At 38.4% G+C, this 17,965-nt stretch overlaps 1 protein-coding gene across 4 annotated transcripts in view; it reads right to left on the minus strand.

Moving 5' to 3' along the window:
* Positions 1-12,435, minus strand: part of GUCY1A1 (guanylate cyclase 1 soluble subunit alpha 1) — a 59,763-nt gene extending 47,328 nt beyond the window's left edge. The window contains exons 1-2 of one of the 4 annotated variants that reach the window (XM_028104446.2): positions 12,209-12,435; positions 11,757-11,830 (exon numbers count right to left, since the gene is read on the minus strand). The gene's annotated coding sequence lies outside the window, so the exon portion shown is untranslated. Of the gene's footprint in view, positions 1-8,042; positions 8,177-10,812; positions 11,038-11,169; positions 11,227-11,756; positions 12,049-12,208 lie in introns of those variants that run through there. The other 3 variants (XM_028104448.2, XM_028104444.2, XM_028104449.2) reach the window with 3 other exon arrangements.
* Positions 12,436-17,965: the final 5,530 nt, after the last annotated feature.

The following is a 17,965-nucleotide window of genomic DNA, read 5'->3' on the forward strand; positions in this document are numbered from 1 at the left end:
GCTCGCAGCCCAGTGCGGGACTCGATTCCAGGGCCCCTGGGATCATAACCTGATCAGAAGGCAGACGCTTAACCAACTAAGCCACCCAAGCATCCCTAAGTTAACTGAATTTCTATCAAAATTCTTTCAAATGCATTAATTATCTCCTGTTTCATGCATTTTATTTGGAAGTTCACAGGTCTTTGAAACCTAACTCTAGAGTCTAAGTTGACCACTGTAAAGCAAATATGTTATTGGTCATTTGGAAAATAATTTACAAACCACCAGAAACCCTTTCTATAGCCAGGAAAGGTGGTAAAACATAGTATTTAAGAGGATGGATGCTGCCTAACTACAAACACTGGTTCTACCACTAACAAGGTATGACAGTAAGGCAAATTACTTTTCTGCTCTTGACTCCGTTTCCTCATCTGTACATTTAAGTGATAAGGTAGAACATTTCTCAAGGGGTTCAATAATGCTTTAATTTTAATTCAGTTTTAACAATGCTTGGAATATAATATGTGCTTAATAAATGTTGACTTCTAGTTTCTGAAATTAGGTATAAAATTATTCTAGCGCCTGTATGTTACATTGTTCGAGGCTTGGTTGACCTAAAGCAGTAGTTCTCAACGTGTCATCTGCAGGTTCTTGGGGATGCCCTGAGGCCCTTTAAAGGATATGCAACATCACAACTATTTTCATAACAGTACTGAGATACCAAGTGCCCTTTTCATTCTCATTCTCTAAAGTTATTGAGTGCAGGTTTCCAGAAGCTATACGACATCTAATCATCTAACAATGTCTTAATTTTATCAGCCAATGGAATTTGTGCTTGCGTAGAACTTTCTAAGGTAGTAGATTTCATGTATAAATGTATGTATGTTCAGGGATTAACTCAGTTTGTTCTCAGAACTTCTGCTGTGCTCTTCCCAGAAATCACTGGATATACTTGCTATTATTATCTCTGTAACCTCATCATTGTTCAATAAAGCATCATTTTGAAATTCCCGAGTTTTTCTTACATCTCCATGTAAATACAAAAAATAACTACACTTTGCTATTTTGTTTTGCAATAATATTAAATTATGTTAAGTTTTCTAAATTGCAAATTTTCACTTAAGCTGCTATGTTAGAATTTAATAATATTTATTCCAATTGAAAGGAAAATTTATTTGTATTTTTCATATATTTATGGATGGATTCTTGGCTTGAAAAAATGAGACTGGGAGACTTTCTCAGCCATCACACCATACGTAACAGCTGGACTTTCTACATCTGCCATGGTGAACTCGACAGCTTCCCAATACTTAAAAAATTTTCCGGAGGAGATCAATGGTGATATTGATGAATGTGATTTTTTGATACTACATGATAAAATGTAGAGTGCATCAACCTTTGATAGACCTGGCAAAGCTCAGTGAACCAGTATTTTCCAATGACTATGATGTTACAAAATCGTGCATTAATAAAGATCCATTCACAGAACACAGATTTTTAATGGTTTCTCGTCCCATACTGCAAGTAGCCTTTAGGTTATAATCATGCTTCAAATTTTGAAATTTTTATATCAGAAAAATCCATAGTTATCTGAAAATACTATTAAATCACTCCTCCCTTTTCAACCGTGTATCAGAGTAAGGCTGGAATTTTTTCATAGACTTCAACCAAAACAACCTGAATTTGTTAAATGTTAAAAAAAAATACATTACTTTTGGGGCGCCTGGGTGGCTCAGTTGGTTAAGCGTCAATTCTTGATTTCCACTCAGGGAATGATCTCAGGGTCCTGGGATCGAGCCCTGAGTCAGTCTCATGCTCAGGGAGAAGCCTGCTTAAGATTCTCTCTTTCCCTCTCCTTCTGACCCACCTCCCACTCACACTCTTTCTCTCTCTCTAAAATAAATAAAATATTTTTAAAAAGAAAAAAATATTACTTTTTACTTCAAACAAGTATATAACGATTGTGGGTTCTTTTATCAAATGCATAGTTAGTGCTTTCAATTAATATACTTTAGGTTTATATCTCACAAATCATTTGGGTAATGCCACTTCTCTCTTCCATAGCATTTACCTTAATGTCACACTAATTCTGTATCCACCAACGTATCCTTCTTTCTGATACTGGACAAGACAATGTATTTCCTCTTCAAAGTCTATATACTGCTCTAGACTCCATCACAACATGCTTTCTCCAGGACCTTTCTTTATAATTACTCTAATGTTCCCTTAAAATATTCCCCTTTCTTCTACCTGAATTCCTCAATTTATCCATCCATCCATCCATTCATTCGTTCATTTATCCTAGAAATATTTATTAAGCATCTATGACTACTTTCTAAGAGATGAAGATTCAGAAACCAAAAACAAAAAGAAATAAAAATAAACCAGCACTAGACGCTTAAGGAATGTTTCATGTAAGGAATGGGGTGTGGACAGACTAAAAGCACACACATTCAGTTAAAGTGTGATTTCTCATGACATGTGATGGGAAGACAGAAAATCTGCATCTAAACCTGACATGGTACACTGGTAAATGCTTCCTCAAAAAAAGACTTACGTTGAAGCTTCTAGAATAAGTAAGAAATAACAAGGCATAGAGAAAACAAGAAAGGTATTTTAAGGAGCAGAAAAAGATGTGCAAAAGACAATGACAGAAACAAACAAACAAAAAGAGCTTGGTGACCAAGTACAGTAAAGACAATATGTCCATAACACAGAATCAAGTAAGAGAATAACCAAGACATTGGCCAGCAGAGTTAGACAGTAAAGTAAGGCTGGCAGACTACTTGAAATTATGAACACTGCATGATCTCTACAACACTGAAAATCATTTTTAACACATGGCATGCAGCAAATTCTTGATACTCATACAATGACCAGTGATATTTATCAAGGACAGTTAATGTAAAGAAATGTAGCCAAACACCATTTTACCGTGTGTAAAACAGACTATGACAACCTACAGCTACCAATTTCCACTATGTACTGAAACAGATCCAATATTAAGATAAATATAACTAAATTGATGTTACTCTGATTTGATTTAGATAGATAATCAAGACCACAACATGCTGGTGAGGAAAATGTTCTAACCATCCCCAGTTAGGATAGGGAACAAAAATGTGAAAAAACAACTCTTTTCAGGACCCTAACTTTTTTTAACCTTCCTCTTCCTGTCTGAACACCATATTGTCACCCAAATGTACCCTACTTGTATCTACCTTTCTCATTTATGTCCTACATGCTAGGTCTTTCAGTTTTCTTTTTCTCTTACATTTAAATGTCTACGGTCCAAGAAACCATACTCTTGCTTGAAGGTATAAGGCAACATAATAAATGTGACTTTTGCTATTGGGCAAAAAAGGTTATGCTGTTCTTCTGAGTAAAACAGTTATCCCAGGGCCTCCTAGAGATAAAATCCAAAGGACTACATCAATCCAAAAGAGTTGTCCCTAGGAGAGGACCGGTGGAAGAAAAACTTTTGTGGTAGATGGCCTTACGAAACTCCTCAAATACAACCTTTTTGTCCTTGGCCAAGCCATCAGATGAGTTGTAGGTGGTAACCCAGTCTAAACAGGATAAATTCTTATAGCTTCAAAGGGTGGCAAAGAAAGAGGAGATGGGGCAAGCTAGCAAATTCAGTTCGGATAATTTGCTATCTACCCAAGGAACAGACTCTCTCAAGAAAAGATCACAGCTCTCCTATATACCACTGCTGATTTTTTTAAGCATAAGACAACACAACATAAACTTAAGAATTACTCTAAGCCAGTCACTAGAGAAAAGAACCAGAAATAGATGCATGGGGTATTAAATTGTTATTTGGGGTAGAGGTGGACAAAGAGGAATGTTACTTACAATTAGTGACTGCGAATATTTTAAAACACTTAAAAAATGGAATTTCACCCAAAGACTCTTCACTGGGAAAAGTGTGTTTTCCTAATCACATTTACAAATGAATACTAATCCACTGTAAGAATATCTTGTTTTAAATATTGGACATATCAAGTACTGACAATGTTAATGTGCTTACCCAAATCTCTTCCATATTAGAGTTGTAATCCCCTAAATACTCCACCAATTGTGCTATCTTTGTTAAACTTTATGCTCACAAATATACGACTTAAAAGTTTATATTATACCAATGGAACATTGAAATTCCTTGCCCTGTGTGTTATTAACTTAATAATATAAACCACATAACATTTAACTATTTATAATAGCATCGGAAGCTGCAAAATGATTGAAAATTGAGAACAATCAGCAGCTAATAACTTCAATATCCTACAAATAAAATTAGACTAGTAAAATAACAAAACTTCTTTAACAAAACGAATGGCATTAAAGTTATGGGGGCTCCTCAACCTCACAGATGCAAACACCTGATGCAAGATAAGGAGCCAAATAATTTCCTTGTTAAATCTAGAAAAGCATATCAAATTTTGAATAGTTTGAATTGATTTACAGAGGTCTAATTAAAAGTCATGCATGTGCCGTATCCTGTCCCTAAACTCAAAAAACAAGATAGTTCTACATTACCTAATAAAGCAAAAACTCAGCCTGGTATCCTGGTCTTTTGTAATCTAACCTCTCTTTACCTTAAATCTTTTTATAAATATGCCCCAGCATAACCTCATCACTCCAAGCAGGCCTGTATCATATCACACATTTTTACTGAGTGCTTAGGATCCATGGGACACTTCTATTAGGTGTCTATGAATAGAATGAGAACTAGACAGAAATGGTACCTCCTGCCACCGAATAGGAGTGTACTGGTGAAAACAGACAATTCACCAAGCAATTACAGGGTAGTATAATAATATGATGGGGGAAGCACAGGGCATTGAAGGAAAACATAACAGAGCACTTAACTCAGGCTGGAAAGGTCAGGGAAAGTTTCTGAGAAGTAGAGCCTAATTTGAGATTAAAAGTTTGAGTAGCTATGGGCCTCTCGAAAACTGAGCAAAGGGAAAAGAAATCTAGAAATGGAGGGGGATGGTAGTAATATATTGCACAAAGGAATACTTCAAAGGTGTTCTTGAGGAGACTTGCTGTTGCCCCTTCTCCCTCCATACCCTGGTTCCTCAGAGACATGCACGCACGTGGACGCACACACACACACCCCACTCACCCACTTCCTGTTCTGCGCCTTTCCTATTCTCTGCCCAGAACACCCTTCCCACTCTTCTCTATATTTAAATCCTACAGGTCCTGCAAAGTCCCACATCAGTCCTCTTTTAAAATCTCAACTAAGAGCCAGATCTTCCCTAGAGAGCCTTCAGTATTTCCACCCTGCAAAGCTCTCTCCTTTAAGTTCTTCAGACCTTACTAAAAAGGCACCACTCATATTAAGTTCATTGATAGGTGCTGATGTGTGTAATTCTGAGACTACTTCTGGGTTCTGTTATCTCTACATGCAGACTTTAAATTCCCTCAAGTCAGGGACTGTGTCATAAACTGTGTTGTATGTCGCTCAGTGACGAACACAATCCTTAATAAACTTTATTGCATGAAGTACACAAAAGTGACTGAGCCTCTGAGAAGAGTGTCATAAAATATAAAATAAGCCAAAGCTTTCAAAAATTACAAAATCAAAAAAAAAGTTCTTTTAAATCTTTTAATTTATCTTTCAGATAAAGTGGAGATAATGGCATTTATATTGGTATAGGAAGAGTTCAAGGACTTGAGGGGGACGTGAGGAAATTCAAATGATGGCACAGGACTGGTCAAGCAGAATTACTCTATTTTTGTTTTGTTTCATCTCCATTCCTCAAGAAAATAATATTCATACTGGCAAAAGAAGACCAAAATCAAAGTAATAAATTTAAGGCCCAAGGTATAGAACGATATGAAATGTTCTAAATGAGTTTAAATCTATTCATGTGAAGAAACTGCATGACGAAGTACTGAAAGCATTTGTGGATGAAATAAGGGAATAGTTAAAATCATCTTTAAAAATATTACAATGAAGAGAAGCGTTGATAGAGAAGGAAGAATCCAGCCATTGTCTCAATTTTCAAAATAGAGAAGGTGATTCCATCAACTCCAGCCTAGAGAACTTGACATTCATTCCAGGCATGATTCCCAAGAGATCTGTAAAACTATGGTATGTGAGTATTCAAAATGTGATGTGTTGTTACCTACAAGCTAGTGAACATCGCAGGGAGCATATCATTATATAAAAATAATAACTTGGTATCTATTCTGCAGAAAGTAGAAATGCATTTTCCCAAGGAATTTGACCAAGTCTGTCACAGTATATTCTTGGGCTACACAAAGGAATGTAAACTCCAAGAAAGAGATATTGATGATATATTTGGCTGGACATCCTCATAAAGAGGACTAGTAATTCATAGACTAATGTAAAGCAAGAAGAAGGTGTCTAGGATCTAGGATTGTGCCAGATATTCTTCCAGTTCAGCATTTTGCAGTTACTTGGATGAAGATCTTAATTGTATCCTAATCAAATCTATTAATGCCACTAAATTGGGAAGAATGGCTAATCTTTATCAAGGAATCAGAATCCAAAGATACCTTGACCTTCTGGAACAATAGACTAACTAAAGGTAAAGATTACATTTAATTGCAGTAAGTATTTTTAAAAGTCCCAACTCAAGTGGCCAAATGTACAACTGAGGAGAAATATATCTGCAGAAGAGTACGGACAAAAAGATGCATAATTAAACAATGCAGTGTGGATGCAAAAAAAAAAGTGGGGGAAAAACATATTAGGTTTTAGGATGATTTATTATACGATATCCAGAGGACTTAGCCAGGTATATCTAATGATAGCAGTCCGCTCATCTATGTTCAGCTCTAGGGTCCACACTTTAAGAAAAACAGGAGTGCATCCAAAAGAGAAGTTCCCTGATGATAATGAGACTTTCAAGGCATGTCAAATAAGGATGAGTTGAGGGAACTGGATAGTACCAATAGAGACACAAGAGTTGTCATATATAAAAGCATTTTGTGTAAGTACTCTAAGAGGTAATAATCAGGATATGAATATCACAGAAGATAACTAGTATTGTTCAATATAAGAAAAGAGTTCTTATGCTCAGGACGGGTCAAATAAAGAAATGCCTCCTAAGTTCCAGATGAATCTTGATAAATGATTTGCCTAAATTGGTCTTAATATTCTCTGTGAATATGGAAATAAGGTCATCTGCTAAGAGTGAAAAGAGTAAGGCTAATGTGGGCAGATGGAAAACCTAGAAAAATCTGGAACAAGTATTATGAGGAGACTTGCTCATACTATGAGAGAATTTGATATGGAATTATCCAAGAGAGGATAAACTAACTTCTTAGCACTGTTAACCATCTCTTAAGCTGAAGTTAGAGTGAATCAGATTCTGGTAGCTCTAGTGGCAAGAGATCTGAAGTCTGAAACAGAGTTGACATTGCTGTTCAAGATGAGTGTGGTAAGTAAAGAGGAAAACATGAGAAAATTGGGGGCAGCCAACAAACAATAATGGGAGAGAAGGGTGTTGGGTAGTGATGAGTGAGTGGAATTAGGGGAGGGATAAGAGGTTGTTGGTAAGAAAGACTATGAAATGCTTAGCTTTTCGTTCAGCCAGGACAATCCTGAGTGATGAGAAGGCCCAAGTGGGTGAATACCAGCGGACTCCCAGAGGGAGGTCGAGCAGGTTATGGTCCTGTGAAAGCTGAATCCGTCGATGTTGAATGAAGCCCTGAACAATGACAGCTGATGAAAACCTCCATTATTTTAGATTCCTAAGGAAAGTCGAATGTTCAGGAGGTCAAAAAGCACAGGGTAACACAAGTGAAAGATGTAAATTTAAAAAAACAAAGGGTTATTGGACGATGGTGAAAGAAGTAAGTTTACAAGCAGTTCTGAACAGGCTGAAAGCCAAATGAGAGACGAGCACAGCAATGTCTCTGGATGATCAAGACCATAATATTCCATTGAGCATCAGTGCAAAACAAATATTTCTTTAAAAAATCGTATTCTTGAACAGAATAATTTATAGCATCAAGGCATAAAAAAAACCCTTAATTCAGTAATTACAAAGACAACACAATTAATCTTCTTAGACACCTACTATGTGCCAGGTACTGTGGATCCAGTGATGAGTATCCTGAAAGAGATCTGAGTTCGGTAGGCAATATAGACATATTTACAGGTATTTTTAATGTAATGCCACATAGAGAAAGGAGACATGTAGATAGGTCAGACCTGGAAAAAAAAATTCAGGATTAAGAAGTTTTTTTTGGTCTGCCCAACTTCCTTCCCCCCCCCCCCCCCCGGGGTGTTCACTCCCAAAGCCATTGTCTTCTGTTGGCTTCTTGCTAATTCTTACTATGGTGAGTAGGAGGTGGTGGTATGTGGTGAGTTAATTAAATAGCCTTTGATTTTCTGAAAGGGAGGGTTCATATTATAAAACAAGTATTAATTGCCAGAGCATTTCCGGTAAGTGATATGAGTAACTACAAGCAGTGAAAATCACATTTTTGTGGAAAGGGGTAATCATGCCCCAGAGACCCTCAAGTTTTATAAGGTAATCATTCTTTCCTACTGTAGGCTGAGGAGGGAGCTTACCCAAAGCTCTTCACTCCTTGCAAATAATTCTATTCATGCTCTATAACCCTCATGACTATAGGAAGAGAAAATCTGTTGGTCTGAACCCAGGAGAGAGAAAAAAATATGAAATAGGTCAGACACTTCTAAACGGTTTGAGAGAAATAAGAAAAGCAAATGTGATTCAGGATAGCCAAACATTATTGCAACCCCAAATAAGTCGAGTAGTCCATGGACAGCCAAATTTGTTCATATAAAAACCTAAAAATTGTCAAAAACTCTTCTTGTATCAGGTCAAGGTAGAAATGCTCAAAACTATTGCATAGGCACCTAACAAATACCTACTGAATAAATCTAGATGGTTTAGAGACTAAAAACTAAAATTATTGATATTTTACGAAGAAAAAGATCTTTCTACAAATATACAGAAAAGTAATTAGTAGTATTTAAGAAAAGTAGCTTGGGTGAATATCTATAATTAAATGGTATAAAAATCAGTGCCATAAAAGTTATTTACCCCAGCAAAAAAAAGAGAAGCTAAGCAACTTACTGGCAAATCTGACATACAGAAAATATTCTCAATAACTAATTTCCTCCAAAAAATTTTCCCATCAGTAACATATTTTTTGATTTACTCAAATACTGTTTTAGCTTTCTACTTCTCCTTACCTGGAGAAATTAATTCTTGAGGCTAATTTGATTTTTAACTAGAGATTTTTTCGGTACTGATACTATTAAAAAAATAAACATTTTCCCCCTACAGTCATTATTAATTGTTACAAATGTAAATACAGGATTTAATTTCCCTGATATGATTTCTGACAAAATTCAAGGTTATCCAATCTTAATTTATAAAAAACAAACAAACCTGGTATTAACTAAAGATTTAAGTCTTTTTGTTTGAAAAATATCTATGACATAACAGTTGACATTTAGGCACAAAAATATTTTATTGATATATTCATAATAGAAATAATTTCACTTTAGTTATCATTTCTTTAGTTTTTAGTGCCATATTAAAACAGTTTTTCCTAAATAATGCCTTAAAATAAGATTGTTTCATAAACCATAGTTATAAGAAATATAAGGACTAAGACTTATGAAGTTTCCCACATTTCTTTTTCCTTTGATGCTGCCAGATATAAGTCAAATACCTTTATATTTTCTTCCACATTCTCTAAATGACAGAAAACTATCTTAGATATACTATACGTGGACATCTAAAAACATGGCTTTTAAGGGATAATTTATATTCACACACTTTGAAACAGCATACCAACTATAAGTACTTTATATTTCTGTTGGGTTTCAAATAGTGAAAAATACAATTTTTATTTTCTATGTCATACTAGAAAGAGATCTTACAGCCGAAGAAACAGAATGTACCTATATATTCATCACAAATTTCTACTAAATAAAGTTCCCCTACCTAAGATTCCTGATACATTTAAAAACATACAAGTGGGCCTATCTTATATGAAATGTTTAATTATTATAACAGGAGTTATTCTAGAAATTTTCCTACCATTTTATGTCTGCAGGCTTTATGTAGAAAGCCTATTGTTTTGACAAGAAAAAGTAAAGCTCATATATTTTAACTTTGTGGTTACTTTTCTATTGGGTCAAAGATCCCTTTGGATATCTGAGAACTCTGGACTATCGCCCTAAAAATGCAGCGACTCAAATGTTTAAATACAATATCAGGGGCTTCATGACTCCTTGAAGAAGATCTACCGACCCAGTTGTTTAATAATTTAGCAGAACACAGACTACACAGACAATCTCACTCAAAGAATAATAAAGCTTATACAGCTTTCTGACATATTAAAGTTTGCTTTGGAATTTTAGATTTTCATATTGTTGTTATATTTTTATTGTTACTGATTTTTTACCACTCTTCATAGTATAGCACCTGACATGACCACTCTTGAAGAGAAATATAGCCATTTTAGGAAAAGCAACAGATAACTTCCACATTATGAACTAAGATATAAAAGTCTCTACCATTAAGCGCTTGGACGTTTATGTATGTAACCAGAGGGTTAATGATATTCTCACCAAGACTAGTTCAAGTAAGTAGGTAGACATTTAACGATATCACCATCAGAAGACTGACCCTGAAAAATCCCTACTGATACAAAATAAATGCGAGCGCGCGCGCGCGCGCACACACACACACACACACACACGCACACACACACAATATGGCCTGTTGTATTTAAAACTCAGATGAGTTTTCAGTATGTTGGAAACAAGGTGCCTCTGACCGGTTACCATTAAGGGAGAGGTACAACCTGGATTACTTCAGAAGATACAAACTTCATCCATTGCAAAATGAAGAACCGTAGGATAAAAGTGAGCAAAAGAAAGACGCACGAAATCCATAGCCTGAAATCACATGACCACGATGCAAGGCAGCCCCTCACACAAATGCCACTGTGAGGCTGCTCAGCTCGGTGAGCACAGGGTGCAAGCACAGACGCGACGCGCAGAGACGGTTGTGATCCCCTGCTCACCATCTCCCCATCTCCCCAAGTGCTGCAGTCATAATGAGAACAGAAAATTGGTCTGCCAAATTAGACCGCGCGCGTACACACACACACACACACACACACACACACACACACACTCTCTCTCTCTCTCTCTCTTACTCTTGGGTCCAGCCCCGAGCAGCCCTGCTGGAAGTTTGCTGGATGCTTTCTCTAAGCAATCGAGCGATCGCAGCTGTTTGCTCTCTAAAAGGGCGAATCGCTCGCCTACGCAGCAGCCGGCGGGGTGAAGTTGCGGTGAAGCCCGGGCGCGGCCTCGAGCCCCGGCCGGCTCTCAGGTCCCGGCGGCCCTTTGCTGCCGCAGCTGGCCCTAGCGTGCGCCCGAGGCCCCGGCGCCCCGGCCGTGGGAGAGCAGCGGCCCCAGCGCGCCCCGAGCGTTCTCACGCCCCGGCTCTCCGAGCGCCGCCGCGGGCGCTGCGCGGCCCGGCGCCCACCCCCGTCAGTCCTCTTCCCTCGGGCCCCGCAGCTCCCCCGGGCCCTGAGCCGGGCCCCCCGGGCGCCGTCTCCTTTGCTCCCCCGCTCCTCCCCGGCGTGGGAACCGGTCCCCGGCCCCCAGGGGCTGAGCAGCTGGGAGCGCGCGTAAGTCTTCCTAGCGAGGGGAAGGGGGATGAGCCCAGGCCAGGGGCCGGGGGAGAAGGACTGCCTCTCTGGAGAGCCCCGAGCCGCGTGGGCACTCAGAGACCACTTACTTGATGGCTTCGCAGACCTCGCGGCTGCGTTTCCGGATCTCCGGCAGCTCCAGGGTGCGCCTGGCAAATCCCCACTGCGAACGCAGAGAGAGTGGGCGTCAAGGACAGGAGGGTGAGCGGGAGAGGGACCCTGCAGCCGCACCTGTCAGTCGGGGCGCGAGCGCAGCCACCAAACATGCGACCGCGGTATTCACACTTGGGCTCACTCCGGTCTACCTGCTCAACAGGCTGGGCGGGACGCGACGTGCCTCGCAAACCGGATTCCCGCTCTGCTCCCAAACACTCAATCAGCTCTGGCCGTGGTTCCGCCCTGTCTCCGTTATCTCTCTCTCTTCTGATGACTCCAAAGGATCCCTTATAATCCCTTTCCCTACGGCATTCAAGTTCTTTTCAGAATCCTTCCCCTTCCCAGCACCGAAAGACTGAAAAAGAAAGTAGCGACTAAAACGCACCATGGTGAGGTCACTCAGGGTCTGGGTCCCGCCGATGCTCGTGACGCTCCCCGCCCCCTCTCCCCCTGCAGGTGTCGGTCGCCTGGGGCGGCTCCCCGGCTGCTCTTTGCCTTTTGCCTCGGATTTAGCGCAGCCAAAGTGTCGGAAAACTGCATAGAAACCTGCTTTGGAAAAATCAGCTCTCTGTGTTGGAGTCCCACCCACTACGCTCAGACTAGGGCAGGGGAACTGAGTCCTGGCCTCTCCAGCCGCCCAATCGCCATCCCAGCAGTCACTGTGTGGAGACAGGGAGAAGGGACGGGGACAAAGGAAGAGAAACAAAAAAAAAAAAAAGGGAGGGAACTTAAGGAAAATTTGGCTCACTTAGAAAAAAAAAAAATCTCCAGTACACACTGGTCCAGAAAAACTATCGTTTACAGTAGTTAAAACCCCCAACATTTCTGCTCAGAAGTTAGTACCGCACGGACGGTTTTCTTGTCCTGGTTTACAGGTTTAAAACCAATCTACGCCTTTGCAAATGCAATTCTGCGATTGCAAAGCTTACACATCTTTCCAGTAAAGTCCTAATTCTGCTTGGTTCAGTGCATTTATTTCTTGTGTGTGTGTGTGTGTGTGTGTGTGTGTGTGTGTGTGAGAGAGAGAGAGAGAGAGAGAAAGAGAGCGAGAAAGAATTCCAGCACAGAAAAATAAGTTCTGACATTGATTTTGAGTCAGTTTCCTGACTTAAAAAAAATCTCATTATGCTGTTTCATTGTGAATTCATAATTAATCCTGATTATTATGTGATCCTTCTTCAAACCCAGGAACTCTGAAACAAATCGTTCATGGTTATCTGAAATTCTTATATTTCTTGCAACATACAGCACATGATCTGGTCCCGTGTTAGGCTCACCACATTTGCAAAATTTTCTCCCAGCCTTGTGTACTATGTTCTCCTCATGGCAAACATGAGTGAGAATAAGCAAAGAAGGGGGGAAAAAAGAATTTAAATTTGAAAAAAAAGCATTTAAGTAAACTTTGCCTTAGTATCAGGCAAAAGTTCAGAGCTATAAATTGGCATTTTTTGGTTCTGCCATCTCTGAAACATTCTCCTCCTCTACACCCAACCCATGTTAATGTCTTAAGTCAGTAGGCGTTTGTCCTCACAGCTCTTAGAATTTAAGACCTAGAATAAAAAGTAAAAATAAATACCCAGTGATGCACTGTGCACTAAAATTGCAGTAGGTGACTATGTCAGCCTTGTGTGATTGTCTCAGGTGATCTCAAGGAAAAATCAAGAACAGGAAGAACTGGAAAATCAGTTAAGTAGAGGCATGCAAACAATATTTTTAAACAATCAGATATAATAGAAACATAATGTATTAAGATGACCTAGAGGAAAAAAATAAAAGATGACCTAAGGGTCTTTCTTGTGTCTATTTAGAAAGCAGAAAAACCATTATTTTAAAAACTGTATTATATTTACAACTGTAGTACATTTTACAACTGTATATATATTTTTGCAACTGAATTATAACTTGTGATGTGCAAGTATTTGAAGAACAAAGGGTATGTACCCTTTCTCTTTTGTATCTATAATCCCCTGTAGCTCACAAGCTTTGAAGCAGTTCTTCAGAGCAATCTGAAACACTGTACCAGGCTATAGTCCTCAGGGAGACAATGAATAAGGCATTGACTAACCTACCATGAGGTTGGCTTTCTTTCAGTGGACAGCATAATTGAAAGAGGACCTCTTACTATTTTTTAAAAATAAATTCAATGATGTGAAAGCTCAGAGGAAGAAGAAATATCTTCTGATAGAAATACTTTATAATGGAGCAGCATTAGAGTTAGTACTTAAAAATTTGGCCACTATGAAAGATGAAATAGAAGAGATTTTTCTGTTTTTTTAAATTTTTTTAAAATTAAATTCAATTAATTAACATATAACGTATTATTGGTTTCAAAGGTAAAGATCAGTGATTCATCAGTCTCAAATAATACCCAGTGCTCATTACATTGCGTGCCTTCCTTATTGTCCTTCATCCAGTTACCCCATCCCCCCACCCCTCTCCCCTCCAGCAACCCTCAGTTTGTTTCCTATGATTAAAAGTCTCTTATGGTTTGTCTCCCACTCTGATTTCATCTTGTTTTATTTTTTCCTGTCTTCCCCTATGATCCTCTGTGTTGTTTCTTAAATTTCACACATGAGTGAGATTATATGATAATTGTCTTTCTCTAATTGACTTATTTCACTTAGCATAATTCCCTCTAGTTCCATCCACATCGTTTTAAATGGCAGGATTTCATTTTTTTGATGGCTGAGTAGTATTCCATTGTGTGTGTATATATATATATACACACACATACTTATATATATATATATATATATATATATATATATATATATATATCACCACCATATAAATATATACCACCTCTTCTTTATCCATTCATCTGTCAATGGATATTTGGGCTTTTTCCATAGTTTGGCTATTGTAGACATTGCTGCTATAAACATTGGGGTATAGGTGCCCCTTTGGATCACTACATTTGTATCCTTGGGGTAAATACCCAGTAGTGCAATTGCTGGGTCATAGGGTATCTCTATTTTCAACTTTTTGAGGAATCTCAAAACTGTTTTCCAGAGTGGCTGCACCAACTTGAATTCCCACCAACAGTGTAGGAGGGTTCACCTTTCTCGTTTCCTGACTTGTTAATTTTAGCCATTCTGATTGGTGTGAGGTGGTATGTCATTGTGCTTTTGGTTTGCATTTCCCTGATGCCGAGGGATGTTGAGCACTTTTTCATGTGTCCGTTGGCCATTTGGATGTCTTCTCTGGAGAAATGTCTGTTCATGTCTTCTGCCCATTTCTTTTGATTGGATCATTTGTTCTTTCAGTGTTGAGTTTGATAAGTTCTTTATAGATTTTGGATACTAGCCCTTTATCTGAGAAGACATTTGCAAATATCTTCTCCCATTCTGTCTGTTGTCTTTGGGTTTTGTTGACTGTTTCCTTTGCTGAGCAAAAGCTTTTTATCTTGATGAAGTCCCAATAGTTCATTTTTGCCCTTGCTTCCCTTGCCTTTGGCGATGTGTCTAGGAAGAAGTTGTGGCTGAGGTCACAGTGGTTGCTACCTGTGTTCTCTCTAGGATTTTGATAGATTCCTCTCTCACATTTAGGTCTTTCATCCATTTTGAGTCTATTTTTCTGTATGGTGTAAGAAAATGGTCCAGTTTCATTCTTCTGCATGTGGGTGTCCAATTTTCCCAACATCATTTGTTGAAGAGACCGTCTTTTTTCCATTGGATATTCTTTCCTGCTTTGTTAAAGATTAATTGACCAGAATTGAGGGTCCATTTCTGGGTTCTCTATTCTGTTCCATTGATCTATGTGTCTGTTTTTGTGCCAGTACCATACTGTCTTGATGATTACAGCTTTGTAATAGAGCTTGAAGTCTGGAATTGTGATGCTGCCAGCTTTGCTTTTCTTTTTTAACATTCCTCTGGCTATTCGGGGTCTTTTCTGGTTCCATATAAATTTTAGGATTATTTGTTCCAGTTCTGTGAAAGAAAGTTGATGGTATTTTGATAAGGATTGCAATAAATGTGTAGATTGCTCTAGGTAGCATTGACATCTTCACAATATTTGTTCTTCCGATCTATGAGAAAGGAAGGTTTTTCCATTCCTTTGTGTCTTCCTCAATTTCTTTCATGAGTGTTCTATAGTTTTCTGAATACAGATTCTTTGCCTCTTTGGTTAGATTTATTCCTAGGTATCTTATGGTTTTGGGTGCAATTGTAAATGGGATTGACTCCTTAATCAGAGGAGATTTTTCTTTGTTTTGTTTTGTTTTCAGGCAAAGGGAAACTTGTGAACAAGGGCATGGAGGTGGGAAGGCATGAAGGCCAATATTCAAAACACAGAGGGTGATGCCAACAGGTAGAAATATGAAGTAAATGAAAAAAAAAAGTCTAGGAAGATAAAGTAGAAAGATCAGTTGGGGCCAGATGGCCCCATTGGACTGTCCTCCAGTTGCATGCCATGTAGGCTTGCATAAAATCTGTGTTTTTGTTTTTGTGTTCCTTTACTCTTGTCAATATTCATTTCATCCTGGAACATGACTTGCTTAACTCATTCATTTCTGTCTTCACCATCTTCATAACCCATACCACACCGAAGTCCTTCACAAGTACTACATTTAACCTCAGTAATCTCTGTTCCAGGCTACTCAGTTTTACCAAGGGCAGACTCTCAGCTAGAGAGTGCTTGTATTCTCCTTCTCCCAAACTTTGTGACTGTCAGGCAATATGGTATGTGGGAAAAGTAACCAATCTAGGGTATCGGGTGATCATGAAGCACATGTTCTAATCTAGATGTTTGATATGCCCTGAAAAAGTGCTAAGAGTTTCTTGATGTTAGAGAAGTAATCTTTGCAGACTAAGTGCCAAGCAATGAACATGGTTCATAAGAGAAATTCAATAAAATTACTGTCGAGTGGATGAATGAATATATGAGTATTTCACCGTCTTCCAGGTCCATTCTTCCATCTTATAGATAATGTATGGGTTAATACCCACTTGCTTCCACTTTATTGAGAATAGGAAATTTGTCATGACAACTTAATAAAAATATTAACAAGGACAAGTATTGAGTTTAAAGCAATCCTTGGTAGTCCTGTCAGCTTTGTCAGAAAAGCTCAAGTTTTTCTTCTCAAATGCTTTGTTTTTTCCTGTGCCCACAATTGACAATGGCACAAAAACCATTCAAATGTTTATTCTTTTCACACTTGCAAATGACAATGGCAACCAGTGATGTGCTCTCACTCCTTGCTACTCAAGAGTGTGGTCTGCATATTGGCAGCATTGGCATGACCTTCCTTCTGCCAGAAATATAGAGTTATGAACCTCATTCCAAATTTATGGAATCAGAATATTTATTTAACAAAATCTTCAGTTGATTCCTATGCATATTAAAGTTTCAGAAACACTGATCTAATATCAATGCATTAAGTATGCTAGACTTGGAAACAGGTTGTATGAATGTGTTTAAACCTAGAGATTTTTAGGACCAGCTTCTTCTTTTTTGTTTTTCTGTGATGTTATTACCAAATCGATTTACATAAAGTAATGGGACTAATAGATTTATCTCTACTGGCTTCTTGGTCTAATTCATAAACCAAACACAAATTCATAAACCAAAGGGAATTGTGAGAGAAATGAGGATGGGAGCAATGAAGCAGGAGGGAAAGATATGAGAAACATTGAACATTATTGTATACTTTTTTAATATGTCAGGGACAGAACCTCACTTTATTTTTTTAGCAAACAGACAAACAACTTGACTGTACTGTTTATCAAATAGGGATAACTTGTCAAACACAAGAAAGATAACTTCATTATCTTTTTCCTCTTTATGACTCTTTTTTTCCTCCTTTTCTTCTTAAGGTGATTTACTTTCAATTTGTTTTAAATACAACTAGTTAGATAAACTTCACATTGGTAACTTGTCATTACTGGGATCATGTTAGTACTCTAAAATGTCTCTTTTAGAATGTAAAGTTTCGGGATGCCTGGGTGGCTCACTTGGCTAAGCATCTGGCTTCTGCTCAGGTCATGATCTCAAGGTCCTGGGATCGAGCCCCGCATCAGGCTCCTTGCTCAGCAGGGAAACTGCTTCTCTCTCTGCCTTCTGCTCCCCCTGCTTGTGGGCTCTCTCTCTCTCTGAGAAATAAATAAATAAAATCTTAAAAAAAAAAGAATGTGAAGTTTCAATT

Source organism: Eumetopias jubatus, unplaced genomic scaffold, assembly GCF_037043125.1.
Source record: "Eumetopias jubatus isolate StellerSeaLion01/CBP00866 unplaced genomic scaffold, mEumJub1_p1.0 scaffold_2, whole genome shotgun sequence".
In the NCBI taxonomy this organism is placed as follows: domain Eukaryota; kingdom Metazoa; phylum Chordata; class Mammalia; order Carnivora; family Otariidae; genus Eumetopias; species Eumetopias jubatus.